The 17130-nt window shown below is 33.0% G+C and overlaps 1 pseudogene; it reads left to right on the top strand.

The window, feature by feature from the left end:
- Positions 1-4377: 4377 nt before the first annotated feature.
- LOC127709528 (uncharacterized) lies at positions 4378-5762 on the top strand (annotated as a pseudogene).
- The last annotated feature ends 11368 nt before the right edge of the window (positions 5763-17130 follow it).

The following is a 17130-nucleotide window of genomic DNA, read 5'->3' as shown; positions in this document are numbered from 1 at the left end:
AGCCTGTTTTGGGCTATCCATTGCAAAGCTGTGGAAAATTTCTCAAAAATAGAACAAGAACTTCCAAGACCCATTGCTAAACAACGGTCAAAATAAAACTGATTCTTCCAATTGATACCTAATAATTCATAGTCCAAATAATTAACAGGAAAATTTCTGTATGCACTATCAATATCGCACTTGACGAGATTACAATTACGACCGAGTAACACTATCAGCCGGACAGCATCATCAACTGTAGCATACGAAACACTTTTAGATTCACCAGGAATATGATCATTTACAGAATGAATCGAGGGATAAGACAAGTGGTGTATCAATCTAAATTGACCTTCCTCTTTTTTAGGAACTACTCCGATAGGAGACACCTGTAAATTTTAAAACGGAATTTCCGAAAAAGGACTTGCAATTCTTCCAAGACTAACTTCCTTTGACAGTTTTTTATCTACAACATCTGGGAGTTGATAAGTTGATTTTAAATTATTTGACATCCGTTGATCCCGAGGCCCCTCGAAAACCTTCCTCAAACCCAGATACCAAACAATTTGCATCCTGATTAGGATATCCCATAAGTAAAATTTTCAAAGTTTTAGAGTAAATAGGAGTGACAACCGACTTCCAAGTATGACTATGTGAGTTACATAATTACTTGTTTCTGGGGTCGGGCTTGGGTGTTGAATGGGGTTGTTGTTTTGACGGGGCAACACGTTTGGCACATCTGATAATGGGGTGATTGCCTTTACATCCTCCACAACGATGGGCAAATTTGCAAACTTTGATGCGACAAAATCCATCTTTATTATAGTTCCAACACACCCCTTTTGGCAACGTTTCGTCCGTTGAAGACCCTTCTTGTCTATTGGAGGAATTACACTGACGGTTTCGAAAATGACGAAAAGGACGACTTCCCTGAGGAGTCCCCTGTTGGGGTCTTGTTGCCATAAATTTACAATTCCATGTTTAAACTATGCCATGGTACCCCTCTTATTTGTCTGTCCATGCGGACTTGTTGATCATATGTCAGCCAAGCATTGTTACTTGACTGCGTGGAAGCCAAATCCCTAACAATTTATGCATGTTTAGCCAAGTAAGCAGTGGACTAGTTTCACTATAAATTGCCATAAATCTTAAAAAAGCTGTTGTCCACTGTTCAATCGATGAAATATAAAACCTGGGCCTGTTGGAAACCAGTGACAGTGTTGAATTCCCAGACACTTGAAATTGCAAGCCATTTTTCTTAGCATTTGGTAAACAATTTTGTGGTAACAATACCAAAAGATCAATATATTTATCTTGCAAAATTTTGTGTTTAATGCCTGGGTCTACCATTGCTGCAATAGGAGTCGATATAGATTTAGTCGCAGGCAGATCTACTTGCCACTCATTTTCCTCCATCTCCACCCCTTCTTGCTCACCATTTTCCGAAACATGGTCCTCTTGCTCAGGGATTTCCTCTACCGGCTCATTTCGGTTCATGGACTGGATCACTGACTCAGTAATCCTGGCTATTAAAGCATCTTCTACCTCAGGGGACAAAGGGGATGGAGACTCCGTTCTTTGGGCTTTATTCTTGCCTTTTCTAGACTGTCCAGGTTTTGTTTTAGGCATGGCTACTTTCTGAAATATATAGCTAAAAAATAAAATAAAATATATGAAGTAACCATATAGATGTAATGCTATAAAAGTAAAATTATCAACGGCATCAGCATATTCTAATTGATAGGCCATTCTCACTAACAAATGACAAAAACTAGCATACTTAATGTAAATAACAAAAATATGCATGACTCGTTGATAAATGTCTTGCCTACAGAATACTCACAACTACAGTGCCAAATCATCATACACATACTGCCAATCTTAGTGAGAATTGGACACAGTATAAACAGCAGCCCAACACATCCAGCATTAAAACAGCACTCAAATACATAGGGCATTAAACAGCACCCTAATACATAGGGCATTAAAACAGCTACCCTATACATTGGCTATTATAACAGCAGCCCCAAACATAGGGTATGAAAACAGCAGCCCAACAACTAGGGCATATACCAACAGAAGCCCAAATAACTGGGCACAGTTCATTATTTCAGCCCAACCATTAGGTCCGGGTACACAGTTATCGTCCTTTGATTTTCGTTGTCCACGAATATAGTCCCTAGTGTGGACAGTGTGTTACTTGTCGATTTTTTTTATACCCCTTCCGAATTTATTTCTCCATGTTTTATGACTCAAATAGTAAGTAGGGGGGTGAAATGACACTGTAAAAAAATTTGGGTCATGAATTTTAAAGTAAAGTAGTGATTTGGTCCAGCTGAAAAATGTTAAAAATTAGCACTTCGGAGGCTGTCAAAAGATTTGAAGACCCCCTCAGCATGAAATTGTCCATATTTTGAGTTAGAGCCGATGAAGTTTTCTATAATTTTGATATAATTTGTCCCAAAAGTAGTACAACACACTGTAAAAATATTATTGAGAAAACGCAGGTGGGATTTTTTTAATTTTCATTTATTGTCTAAAAGAAATGCACTACGAAATAACTGTGTACTCGGACCATTAGGGCGAAACATTTTCACAGGTTGTTTTATTTTTTTTTTTTTAATCATTATTATTGATTTTTTTTTTTTTTATTATTATTATTATTATTTATTTTATTTTTTTTTATATGCATATATATATATATATAGATTGCCTAACAATGTAATTTTAACACACTATTAAGTATGTAAATATAAGAATGTTTAAAATATTTACAAAATGATGAAAATAAACGCAATATTCCTGCTGTATATAATATATATAATATATATAAAATATTTACAAAATGATGAAAATAAACGCATTTTAATATATATAATATATATATTATATATATTAAAATGCGTTTATTTTCATATATAATATATTAAAATGCGTTTATTTTCATCATTTTGTAAATATTTTAAACATTCTTATATTTACATACTTAATAGTGTGTTAAAATTACATTGTTAGGCAATCTATGATTTTATTTGTGTAATTGAATTAATCTCTGTACTGATTAATCCACACTCCCATAGATTTGTATGTCATGTGCTGCTATTTATAGGCACTTATATATACCAACGTCTATATGTAAAATATAACTTGTTAATCAACTAAATAAATTTAACTCTTACGAGCTGAAACCACTGCAGCTCGAATACTATTGTAATATTTAGGGTAACCTGTATTCATGTTCAAATGTACCCCATCATTGCAAAATGCAAACTGTTTACTTTTTTCTGACCAAAAACCAGAATGTTTCCAGAAGGACACATTATCCATTCTGTTTTCTATAAAATAGTGCGTTAAGAATGAGTTTAGTTCATCACACCTTTTATTAAACCACTTTATGTCCACCTTATATCTAATTCTTTTTTGAGGGGACAAACGGTGCAATATTTGACAGATTATAAATTTTTTAACTTCTACACAGAAGCGCAATTTCATGGCTACTTCAATTATACCTCTGGCCACATCCTGCACTGAATTTGCAGAATTACATAAATCATTTGACCCTATCTGTAACACAATTATCTCAGGCTTACAGCTAGAGCTTCACATAGTCTAAACCACACGTTTTAATTTTTTCCAGATTACCCCCTGGGTAACCCCTCAGTAAAACATGCTCTCTCGATTTATCTAAACCTAGATTCATGCTAACGGAACGATGTTTACTAACTTTAATAAAAGATTTAAATCTAGATATAAATGAATGACCTTATATAAGCGTTTTAAAAACCATTCTTACCAGTGATATAGATTAATAAATACACTGTTTCAAAAACACACCGTGGATCTAGGAAGAAGAAGAAGAAGAAGAAGAAGAAGATGCTTTATTTCCATCAAATGGGCTCACAAGTAGCATAATAAAATATCATTATAATATCATTTTTACAAATATAATAAACAATACAGTATACATAGTTACAAACACAAATAAGAAACAACAGTTTTCACATATTCGTATTTATATATAGGAGTATATATAAAACCTTCGTCTTAGGCACACCTCTGGAAAGTAATAATAAAAAAAAAGAATTCTGTGAGTAGGCTAAATATATCTAGCTTAACTGCAGGAGGCACCAAGGAACGGTGCTATATGGCATGGTGGGTGCATATTAAAATGTGTATCGGGACATTAACATGATTAATGATATGGTAAGATATTGTAAAAAGTTGCACATAACTGGTATGTCATCCTCGTGCCTGGTGCAGAGGAGTCAGGTCAGCACAACAAAACAAAGTAACTTAATTAAATATCATTATAATATTATTTTTACAAATATAATAAACAATACAGCATACATAGTTACAAACACAAATAAGAAACAAAGTATATATATTTAATCTGCTATGTATGCAAATACTACCACTAGAATTAAATTTTCAAATGGTCTTAGCGTTGCATTTACTTCAGAGCGTGGTGTTAAACAAGGGGATGTTTTAAGCCCCATACTTTTTAATATTTTTATTGATGATGTCGCAAAAGATTTAATCAATGGTAACTGTGAGCCCGTTAGAGTTGGTGATTTGTCTGTAAATTGTTTATTATATGCTGATGATATTGTATTACTATCAGAATGCAAAACTGGTTTACAAACCAGTCTCAATATTCTTGGTACATATTGCTCGAATTGGAAACTACATGTTAATGTACAAAAATCAAAGGTATTAGTATTTAATTCAAATGGTAAAACACATTTAAATGAGTTTATTTATAATGATAATGCCATACAAACAGTCTCAAAATATTGTTACTTGGGAATAATGTTAAAGTGTAATGGCAATTTTAATTTAGCTGTATCCTTACTAATGGAAAAAGCTAGGAAAGCATGTTTTAAGATTAAGAAAACAATTGGGTTGGATAATCCTTGTAAACTTTTAGAAAAATAATTTGATTCATTAGTAAGTCCCATCTTGCTGTATTGTAGTGAGGTTTGGGGTGTTTTTTATTAATTCGGGAGACAATTCCATTTTGGAAAAATTCCATATGAAGTTCATAAAAGAAATACTAGGTGTTCATTGCAAAGCAATTAATGCTGCTTGTAGAGCTGAACTTGGCAGGCTACCATTGTGGTCAAAAATCTCTTTTTCTTCTATTAAATTTTTTGAACATATTTTAAGGTCTGAAAACACACTTGTATCCAAAATTTTTCTGGCAACTGAAAAAAAAAACCCCTGGACAAATAAACTTTATTCTATTTTAAACAATCTAGGATTTTCAAAACCTAGCTGGGGGAAACTTTTCTATTAAACAATATCTACCTAGTATTAAACAACGAGTGATTGATCAGTGCACGCAGGATCAATCATCAAAAATTTACAATTCATCCAAACTAAAATTTTATCAACAATTTCATAATTCAAATCAGCGTAGTTCTTATGTTGATGTTCTTAGTAATAAATTAGAAAGGTCATTCATGTGTAAAATAAGATTGAGTGCACACAATTTTGCTATAGAAAAAGGGCGACATTTAGGTTTACCCACCAATGAACGAGTTTGTAATGTATGTAAATCGGGTGAGGTAGAAGATGAAAATCACTTTCTACTGAATTGTGAAAAATTTTCTAAATACAGAATAAACTTTAAAACTATTATATTAAATATACTTCCTACAAGTTCTAGTGAGAGTCAGCTAAATATGAAACGTTGCATTAATAGCAACTCTTTAAAAGTCTTGAAAGTGACAAGTTCTTATATACATATAAATGTCTGGTATATAGAAATGAGATTTTAGCTTCTTAAAATTATAACATATTATTTTATTATGCTGTATTCATTGTTATAATGTACTAAAAAAATATGGGCCTTTGCCAATTATTGTAATTGTGTTTGTGCCAATAAAATATTTGTATTTGTATTTGTATTAAATTTTGTAAACAACGAACAAAGATGTATATCTATAAATAGCGTTAGCTTCAATGATAAATCTTGAAAAGTATTTGAGATTTTTGTGTACAAACCACTTCTCAAAACAAGAGAAAATTGACGAATTAAATATTTCGTGGGATAAAATTCCTTTCTTTGTTTCTCTAAATGAAGGTGTTGTCTAAAAAGAGACTTGTCATTGGTTGATCGGCTATCGATCTAAACAAGAAACCTGCTAAAACAATAGCAACAATCCTGGCAGTATTGAGGGACCATAAATTCATTTATGCTTAACATAAATACCTGTTTGAAACTGTATTAGGCTATAGATTCAATACTGTTATTCAAATAGATGATACAAGTTTCATTTAAGAACAGCTTATGATTAAGGTCATATAAAACGAGTTTCTTGAAATTCTAATGTTATCAAAATTAGTTAGATGAAGACATTACAAATTGGACAAGGTTTACATTTGGCCAAATATGGTTTTGAAAATCAAATTTATCATAATTTATCATAATTTATCAAAAAGGTTATCGTTTTGTTCTAAAACGGATATATTTCAAAAGCCTTATTTCCAAGGAAAGTAAATCTCTTCCGTCACAAAGTACACTGGAGGCTCCAGCACATTTTGGATATTTTGTCAAAAAACAATAATTTTGTACATTTATTCTAATCCATTGTTTTAAAGAAGACTTTTTTGTTAATTAAACTGAATGTGACTTTTTTCCTTTGTAATACTGGTTATTTCAACATTCCTGTCAAGTTTTGTCGTAATCAGTTCAATAGTTTGAGAGAAATCTAGTATAATGTAAGACGACATCTACAGTGTTTCGAGCAAAATTTCTTCGAAAAATCCAAACAAAGCCGCATCATTATAGAATATAGTGTGGACCAATAAATGATCAAATATTTATCTCATCTGACAAACAGTTGAATATGATACAAAAGATGACTTACGGATGATAAATACTACTAATGGACCTCTTTGTCTTCCTTATAAGGTCTCTTTTGGTCCATTTATACCTCTCATTTCCTCAAAATGTCTACTTTTTAGGCCAATAAATAAAATTATTAAGGGTGACTTTCACTCATTTATAATAGAAATGTTATAATAAATGATTAGTTGAAGTATTCAAGCTGAATGAACTATCAAAAGTTTACTGTCTCCAAGGAGGTTTCAATAAGTCCTTACGTAAAACTTAAATTTACGCCATGTTCCAGTAAGGGACATAAAAAGCTTCTCTTTTGGTGAATAATTTGTTGTTACTGCTTTAAAAATAATTTCATTTACTTAAAACTATATAGTTTTTAAAGTATTTCTTAGGAAAAATTTTCTAGTATATCCGAATATAAGAAATAAGGAGAAAAAGCTCCCCAAAACTCTAAGTATGGCTTGTTCTGTCAACTAATATTCAGGGTAAAGTCCTATTTCAAGGAAATTTTCTCATAAAATGTGTTTTGGAGACTCAATCCACTCAGAATATTTCATTATTTGTAATATTTCACTTAAATAGCAAGAAATTTTAACACATGAGAGTACTCACAAGGTCAAAGGTGCATGTGCAGCTTCCCATATTAGGTGTAATACCAACATTGATTTTCCCCTCTTAGTCTTTGTTAAATTTGCACTTTTCAAAAAAGTGTGCAGAATTTATCTTTGTTTCAAATAAAGAAATACTTGGCATGAGTAAAGTTTTATCCTGTCCAGTACTATAGAAAAAAATTCACCTAACATTTCATTGCATATAAGAAAATAACCATCACTGGAAGTTAACCAATCAAATTTTCCCCTTTTTTAACCTGTGTACAAGCTTTAGTAACCATGTAACCTCAAGTTTCCAAAATATTCTATAGAAACCCCAAATTAAAAAAATAATGGTGCTTTGAAATACCCAAGATATATGTTTATGACCCATAAATGTTTTACTGCAATAAAATGTAGGATCAATTACCTACAACTGTCAAATTCAAGGGAATATTTTTTTTCGACCTATTTTCGCAACCGGATGTGAAGGTACTTTGATTTGGTGGTATTACATCTATATAGGAAAACATTGGCCCAAAACTAGCTACGGTCCAAAATGTTCTGCAACCAACAATTGACAATGTTTTTATTGAATCCTTTGACCCAACAATTTTCCGGATCGGGGGTTAATTTGAAAGATTTGAAAACTATTATGACGTATGGAAAATTTGACCAAAACTGAAGTAACAACACACATAATGCATAATTAAGGGATCATAACTGCGTAATTTATTAAGTAATGTGCAAAAACAAAAATTGGTTTATATAAGAAGTAATCTCACAAAAGAGGGACGAAAGATACCAGAGGGACAGTCAAACTCATAGATCGAAAACAAACTGACAACGCCATGGCCAAAAATGAAAAAGACAAACAGACAAATAATAGTACAGATGACACAACATAGAAAACTAAAGACTAAGCAACATGTTTCTATGTAAAATTTCGGTATTCTGACAACTAACAGATCAAGATCAAAGCACTGTAAGCGCTGTAGGCAGTTAACCAAAAACCAGGCAAACGTAATATGAAAACTGTGGCAGAGTTGCTTCAATTTTTTTTTTAAGATTTGAAAGAACAAACATTAAACATTCGTATATTGTAAATTTATGTTTATCTAATGAATTGATTATTAAGGCAAAATAATTAATATTTCATCAAGGTTTTCAAAAGCAACGCATATATATATCAATGTAAACGATCCCCATCTTCACCCCAAGTCCATGATGTCACTCCATACCAAGTTTGGAATAAAATGACAGGTGATTATAAAACAGTTGGTCAAACATTCTTGGGCTTTACACTGCTTGAAAGATTTATATGTTTTCTTTAAAATGAACCATAAATGAAAATTATTATAGGCCCAGAAATAATTCAAATAAATGTGGATAGTGTTCACATGTTGACACAGATGATGCCCCCGCTTGCATATCATATAGTTATAAAGGGATATAACTGAAGAACGGTAAAAGTGACGCTATCCAAATTTGAACTTGATCTGAGTTTTATAGTAATAAGCATTGTGTGTAAGTCTCATAACATTTGGTTGAGGCTAACTTAAGTAGAGAACAGAAACTAAAAATGTAGCAATTTTTCTATTTGTTAAAACGCATAACCCGATCTAGAACGGTTGTGTATAAGTTTTATAACATTTGGTTGAGACAAACTAAAAAATTCAGCAATTTTTATGTTTATAAAGGGACATAACTCAAGAATGGTTAAAGTGTTGCCACCAAATTTCGTACTTAATCTGTATTATGTAGTAATAAGCATTGTGTATAAGTTTCATAACATTTGGTTGAGGCAAACTAAAGTTAGAAAACGGAAACAAAAAATGTGTACTTGATCATAATTTTGTGGTAATGAATATTGTGTATAGGTTTCATAATGTTTGGTTGGGGCAAACTTAAGTTACAGAATGGAAACATAAAATTTTGCAATCTTTCGATTTATAAAGGGGCATAACTCAATAATGGTTAAAGTGACACTACCCATATTCAACTTGATCTGTGTTTTATCAGTGGAAGTCAAAATTTAACATAAAGCATTGATTGTAGTTGATTCAACTATAACCATGGACAAAGGAAGATAACTCCAATTTAAAAAAAATACTGGATATTTAGAGGAAAATAAAAATTTTACAATTTTTCCATTTATAAAGGGGCATAACCCTAGAACTGTTAAAGTGACGCCACCAAAATTCAAATTTACTCTGTGTTTTGTAAAAATAAGCATTGTGTATAAGTTTCATAACGTTTGGTCGAGGCAAACTTAAGTTAGAGAACGGAAACTAAAAATTTTGCAATTTTTCCATTTATAAAGGAGCATAACTCTAGAACGGTTAAAATGACGCCACCAAAATTCAAACTTGATCTGTGTTTTGTGGTAATAAGCACTGTGAATAAGTTTCATAACATTTGGTTGAGGCTAACTCAAGTTAGAGATCGAAAAACAATTTTGGGACGAACGGACGTACAGACGAACGTACGGACGGACGTATGTACAGACGGACAAGGGTAAAACTTAATGCCCCCTCCGCTACGGCGGGGGCATAAAAAATAATTAGTGTAAATTCAATTAACCTAGACTCATTTTTTGCATCAATAAAATTTTATAATAAACAAGAAATAATTGTAACAGGATGCCGTCTCCCAAACAAAGCTCCCATAATTCGTCATTCCCATGGTCGCCTGACATTGGGCAATATCCAGTACAAATTGGTTTGGTATAGTAAAGTGATATGCATATGTGACGCCTAGGGGATTGACCCTGTATGTCAGTCAAATCTTTTTGAAATGACGAACAGGAATAATATGGTTTAGGAGTGGGTATCTCGACCGTTTACAAGTTCTCAAACAGGAGGGGTGGGGTGACCCCAGGGACTCCCCATATATTTCATTTGATTTGTTTTTAATATTGTCCCATACATGAATATATATGGTTTAGGGGTGAGGAACTCGACCATTTGCAAGTTCTCAAACAGGAGTGGTTGGGTGACCCCAGGGATTCCCCTTTTATTTCATTTGATTTGTTTTATTGTCCCATACATGAATATACATGGGTTAGGGGTAGGGATCTCAACAATTTCCAAGTTCTCAAACAGGAGGATGTGGGGTGACCCCAGGGACACCCCCTATATTTCATTTGATATGTTAAATTGTCCCATTCATGAATATATATGGTTTAGGGGTGGGGATCTCGACCGTTTACAAGTTCTCAAACAGGAAGGGGTGGGATGATCCCAGGGACTCCCCATATATTTCATTTGATTTGTTTTATTGTCCCATACATGTATACATATGGTTTAGGGGTGGGGATCTCGACCATTTCCAAGTTCGCAAACAGTAGGAGGTGGGGTGACCCCAAGGGACCCCATATATTTCATTTGATTTGTTAAATTGTCCTATGCATGGATAAATATGGTTTAGGGGTGGGGATCTCTACCGTTTACAAGTTCTTAAACAGGAGGGGTGGGGTGACCCCAAGGACTCCCCCTATATTTCATTTGATTTGTTTTATTGTCCATTACATGAATATATATGGTTTAGGTGTGGGGATCTCGACCGTTCACAAGTTCTCAAACAAGAGGGGGTGGGGTGACCCCAGGGACTCCCCATATATTTCATTTGATATGTTAAATTGTCCAATACATGAATATTTATGGTTTAGGGGTGGGAATCTCTACCGTTTACAAGTTCTCAAACAGGAGGGGTGGGGTGACCCCAAGGAGTCCCTTTATATATCATTTGATTTGTTTTATTGTCCCATACATGAATATATATGGTTTAGGTGTGGGGATCTCGACCGTTTACAAGTTCTCAAATAGGAGGGGTGGAGTGACCCCAGGGACTCCCCCTATATTTCATTTGATTTGTTTTATTGTCCCATACATGAATATATATGGTTTAGGGGTGGGGATATCGACCGTTTAAAAGTTCTCAAACAGGAGGGGGTGGGGTGACCCCAGGGACTCCCCATATATTTCATTTGATTTGTTATATTGTCCCATACATGAATATATATGGTTTAGGGGTGGGGATCTCGACCGTTTACAAGTTCTCGAACAGAAGGGGTGGGTGATACCGGGTACTCCCCCAAATTATTTTCATTTGATTTGTTTTATTGTCCCATACAAGTATATCTATGGTTTAGAGGTGGGGATTGCGACCGTTTACAAGATAAAAGCACATTTTCAATTGAAGGGGATAGGGATGACCCCCATGGACTCACCCTATACTTTATTTGATTTTTTTTATTATCCTTTACTCATTACTGCAGACCGAGTGTGTCTATCACTTAATGTTTTCGAGAAATAGTCATTTGAAAATTCAAAAACTAAAACCCCATAGGGTTCTACAGTAAACCTATCCCTTCTTTAGGCCCCTCAAAATACCCCTAAATAGACCCCAATGCACAAACAAAAGATTGATGGCTACGCTAGACATGTTAGTCTAACATTTTATGAAACCCTAAGTAAATCTGACAAGCGGTCCGAGTTGTCTTCTTAGACGGTTCGAGTGGATTTGGTCCGACTTGTCTCGGGGACGAGTTGTCCACATTACTTAAAACATCCCATCGACGTCGATTTCCGGATCTGTTTCATGACCTCGTTTCATTCATAAAACAACAACCTTATTTGGCAAGAAAAGTTGTAAAATTACCGCCAACTTAGATATATAACTTAATTTCCTCTTTCATAGAGATTTGTTGTACATGAACAATATTCCTGCGCATTTTGCCATTTGGGAAATATAAACGACTTGTATTTACATATTTTCGGCGATGAAATATTCCATACAATTGTTCTTTGACATCTTAGGGGACGACCATTTGATATTCTGGGGGGGCCAGGAGGATTTTGAAAATAAATAACTCAGCCTTGATAATCACAAAAATAAATGGTTTGTTCTGTGGTAGTTTGAAAATAAATTACCTGACTTGCAATGTATAGAAAATAAATAACTCAGCAGGTCTAATTGAAAGTATGAGATGGCACCAGATTCTTCATAAATTCATCTTTTTTCCAAAAAAAAATCGGGAAACACTTCCCATTTCTTTTAATAATAAAAGTATAAATATTATTTAAATATACTTGAAATGTCAGAAAATTGGTTTCATTTAACTTGAGGTTAATTGTCTCTGGAACACTTACCTCACTTTTATTAAATCAGGGCCGTAACTACATGTATGAAATTTCAAAACCAAACGCTTGTCTCCATATCAAATTGTGTTCACCGTGAGTGCCTTGCAAGAAGCAAGTTCTGTTCTCCCTCAGACGTAGCCCCTGATTTTTCAGGATCAATGTTTCTTATTTATTTGTCTTTTGTTCATTGATTGCCCTTCTGTATTCTGTTAGTGTTGCATTCATTTTGTAATTTAGTAATTTTATTATTAACTTGATCATGAGTTTAAAAAAACACAGCAGCCACAGACTTAACTATGTGAATTACATTTTTGCTTTATCATGCATATTTGTCTTTTGATGTTGTCCCTAGAAACTTAAGTCTTACACTGAATCTATAACGTGATTTTGCTTTGAGACCAAAATATTGTCATAAAATTATTAAAACAGAACTTGCATTTTTAGTTTAAGAAAGGGTCTGGGGAACACCCAGAAGGCATGATTTTGCATCATTTGTTCTATAGCTTCTTGGGCTTTCAGCGGTTCAAAAACCCTTCAAAATTTTTTTTTTAAAGAGCCTTAGTTACAACCATACTTTAATACTGTGTATGTATGCAATACATGTATATGCATTGGGGGATATAGAAGATTCATTTCTGCAGAGGATAATAATTAATTCTGATTAAATGGAACATAATGATTTGACTATACATGAATTATTTATAATAAACAAATAATTTAAAATTGTATGTTTTCGAATATTATAAATATAGTTGTGAAAATAAATAATCAGTCCCTGGCTTTAATGAATATGAAAAATCTTGCTTCAATAGTGCAGAAAATAGATAATCTGTCCTCTTAGTTTACAAAAATAAATAACCGATCCAAAACAAATCCTCCTGCCCCCCCCCCCCCCCCCCCAGAATATCAAATGGTCGTCCCCTTAGCCAAAAGCACAGGGGATAATAAACTACGCACGGATTTCTATTGAGCACTATTAAAATTTTCCTATGTGCAACTTCAAATATTATGGGTCGTTCGACGATCAGTTAAGGTTCTTCTGGTTATATTTTTTGTATTCCAGAATTAAAAGTATGAAAAAAATGTCACAGTCCAATAAGTTATAAATAACATATCAGCCTGCTAGATTATAACAATGGCACTTTTTTCAGTATTCGTTGGGAAGAACACAAAATCTAGGGTGCTAGCATAAGGCAGCTTAACTGCCTAAAAAATATGTTAATCTTATGGTAAGATGAAACCCTCCGTGAACCTCTCCTTTGTGGATATGTTTTTAATTTCCTGATTCTCAACAATAGCATACTCTCTGTTCCATCGTATGAATGTATGAACTTCAATGAAGTGAAATGACTGGATTTATTTCAGATTGTTTTATTTGACTGGGAATAAATGTTATAAATAAAGATATTCTGCATTGTGGTACACCGACATCAAATATTCATTGGTGTGTTTCTATTAGATTCGGTTACACTTCTTTGGATTGGAGACATATAAAATACTATGCTACATTGATATATTATTTTGAAAAGCGTCTATGTTAGAAAAATACTTATTGCAAGAATTAGCAGATTTATAGAAATATGGCCTATTGTCTTCTTCAAATTACACATATATTAAAAGTTTAACATGTTTAAACATAATACGTTTGTTTATTCATGTTTAAAAATAACCTTCTAACTTCAACAACCTCCAGTTCTTGGTATAAGTTCTTTAAAAAAAAAAATTTCTACGTCATAACAAAAATGTTTATCTCTGGTATCTAAATCTATTTCTGTCTGTTTGAAAACTGTATTAGGCTATAGATTCAATACTGTTAATCAAATAGATGATACAAGTTTCATTTAAGAACAGCTTGTGATTAGGGTCATATAAAACGAGTTTCTTGTAATTCTAATGTTATCAAAATTATTTAGATGAAGAGATTACAAATGGGACATGGTTTACATTTGGCCAAATATGGTATAGAAAATCAAATTTATCATAATTTATCAAAAAGGTTATCGTTTTGTTCTAACTTGAATGGATATATTTCAAAAGCCTTATTTCCAAGGAAAGTAAATCTCTTCACAAAGTACACTGGAGGCTCCAACACATTTTGGATATTTTGTCAAAAAACAATAATTTTGTACATTTATTCTAATCCATTGTTTTAGGAAAACATTGGCCCAAAACTAGCTACGATCCAAAATGTTCTGCAACCAAAAAATGACAATGTTTCTATTGAATCCTTTGACCCAACAATTTTCCGGATCGGAGGTTAATTTGAAAGATTTCGAAAACTATTATGAAGTATGGAATAATTTGACCAAAACTGAAATAACAACACACATAATGCATAATTAAGGGATCATAACTGCGTAATTTATTAAGTAATGTGCCAAAAAAAAGATGGTTTATATAAGAAGTTATATCACAAATGTTTCTAAGTAAAATTTCGGTATTCTAACAAGTAACAGATAAAAAAAAAATGTTATGTTATTACAAATCCGGTAAATAGTCTAATTCGGTAGGTCACATTCGTGAAAAGGGAAAGGGTATTGTAGTTGCGACATAAGGAACATATCCGATATGATCTGTGAAACGGTTATTCCATAACGGTCAACCAACTCATAATGGCGTCCGTAAAATTTACGAAGGGATGATTTCAACTTCACCATTTGGAACTCTTGGTTTAATAGCTTCCTTGTGAGCAGCAATCCTCTATCAAGGAAATCATGATAGGAAATACAAGCCCGGGAATATCGTATCAATTGGGAGATATATACATACTCACTGTTCCATCGTATGAATATACGAACTTCAAGTAATTGAAATGACTGGATTTATTTCAGATTGTTTTATTTGACTGGGAATAAATGTTATAAATAAAGATATTCTGCATTGTGGTACACCGACATCAAATATTCATTGGTGTGTTTCTATTAGATTCGGTTACACTTCTTTGGATTGGAGACATATAAAATACTACGCTACATTGATATATTATTTTGAAAAGCGTCTTTGTTAGAAAAATACTTATTGCAAGAATTAGCAGATTTATAGAAATATGGCCTATTGTCTTCTTCAAATTACACATATATTAAAAGTTTAACATGTTTAAACATAATACGTTTGTTTATTCATGTTTAAAAATAACCTTCTTACTTCAACAACCTCCAGTTCTTGGTATAAGTTATTTAAAAAAAAAAATTCTACGTCATAACAAAAATGTTTATCTCTGGTATCTAAATCTATTTCTGTCTGTTTGAAAACTGTATTAGGCTATAGATTCAATACCGTTAATCAAATAGATGATACAAGTTTCATTTAAGAACAGCTTATGATTAGGGTCAAATAAAACGAGTTTCTTGTAATTCTAATGTTATCAAAATTAGTTAGATGAAGAGATTACAAATGGGACAAGGTTTACATTTGACCAAATATGGTATAGAAAATCAAATTTATCATAATTTATCAAAAAGGTTATCGTTTTGTTCTAACTTGAATGGATATATTTCAAAAGCCTTATTTCCAAGGAAAGTAAATCTCTTCACAAAGTACACTGGAGGCTCCAGCACATTTTGGATAATTTGTCAAAAAACAATAATTTTGTACATTTATTCTAATCCATTGTTTTAGGAAAACATTGGCCCAAAACTAGCTACGATCAAAAATGTTCTGCAACCAAAAATTGGCAATGTTTCTATTGAATCCTTTGACCCAACAATTTTCCGGATCGGGGGTTAATTTGAAAGATTTCGAAAACTATTATGAAGTATGGAAAAATTTGACCAAAACTGAAGTAACAACACACATAATGCATAATTAAGGGATCATAACTGCGTAATTTATTATAAGTAATGTGACAAAAAAAAGTTGGTTTATATAAGAAGTTATATCACAAATGTTTCTATGTAAAATTTCGGTATTCTGACAAGTAACAGATTAAGAAAAATATTTTAATCTTATGGTTGAATGAAACCCTCCGTGAACCTCTCCTTTGTGGATATTTTTTTAATTTCCTGATTCTCAGCAATAAAAGAGGGACGAAAGATACCAGAGGGACAGTCAAACTCATAGATCGAAAACAAACTGACAACGCCATGGCCAAAAAAATAAAAAGACAAACAGACAAATAATAGTACAGATGACACAACATAGAAAACTAAAGACTAAACAACACGAACCCCACCAAAAACTGGAGGTGATGTCAGGTGCTCCGGAAGGGTAAGCAGATCCTGCTCCACATGTGGCACCCGTCGTGTTGCTTATGTTATTACAAATCCGGTAAATAGTCTAATTCGGTAGGTCACATTCGTGAAAAGGGAAAGGGTATTGTAGTTGCGACATAAGGAACATATCCGATATGATCTGTGAAACGGTTATTCCATAACGGTCAACTTGGCCAACTCATAATGGCGTCCGTAAAATTTACGAAGGGATGATTTCAACTTCACCATTTGGAACTCTTGGTTTAATAGCTTCCTTGTGAGCAGCAATCCTCTATCAAGGAAATCATGATAGGAAATACAAGCCCGGGAATATCGTATCAATTGGGAGATATATACATACTCACTGTTCCATCGTA

This window comes from Mytilus californianus, unplaced genomic scaffold, assembly GCF_021869535.1.
Source record: "Mytilus californianus isolate M0D057914Y unplaced genomic scaffold, xbMytCali1.0.p SCAF_7, whole genome shotgun sequence".
Taxonomy (NCBI): domain Eukaryota; kingdom Metazoa; phylum Mollusca; class Bivalvia; order Mytilida; family Mytilidae; genus Mytilus; species Mytilus californianus.
The sequence above is the reverse complement of the archived record's forward strand: the minus strand, read 5'-3'. Positions and strand labels throughout refer to the sequence as shown.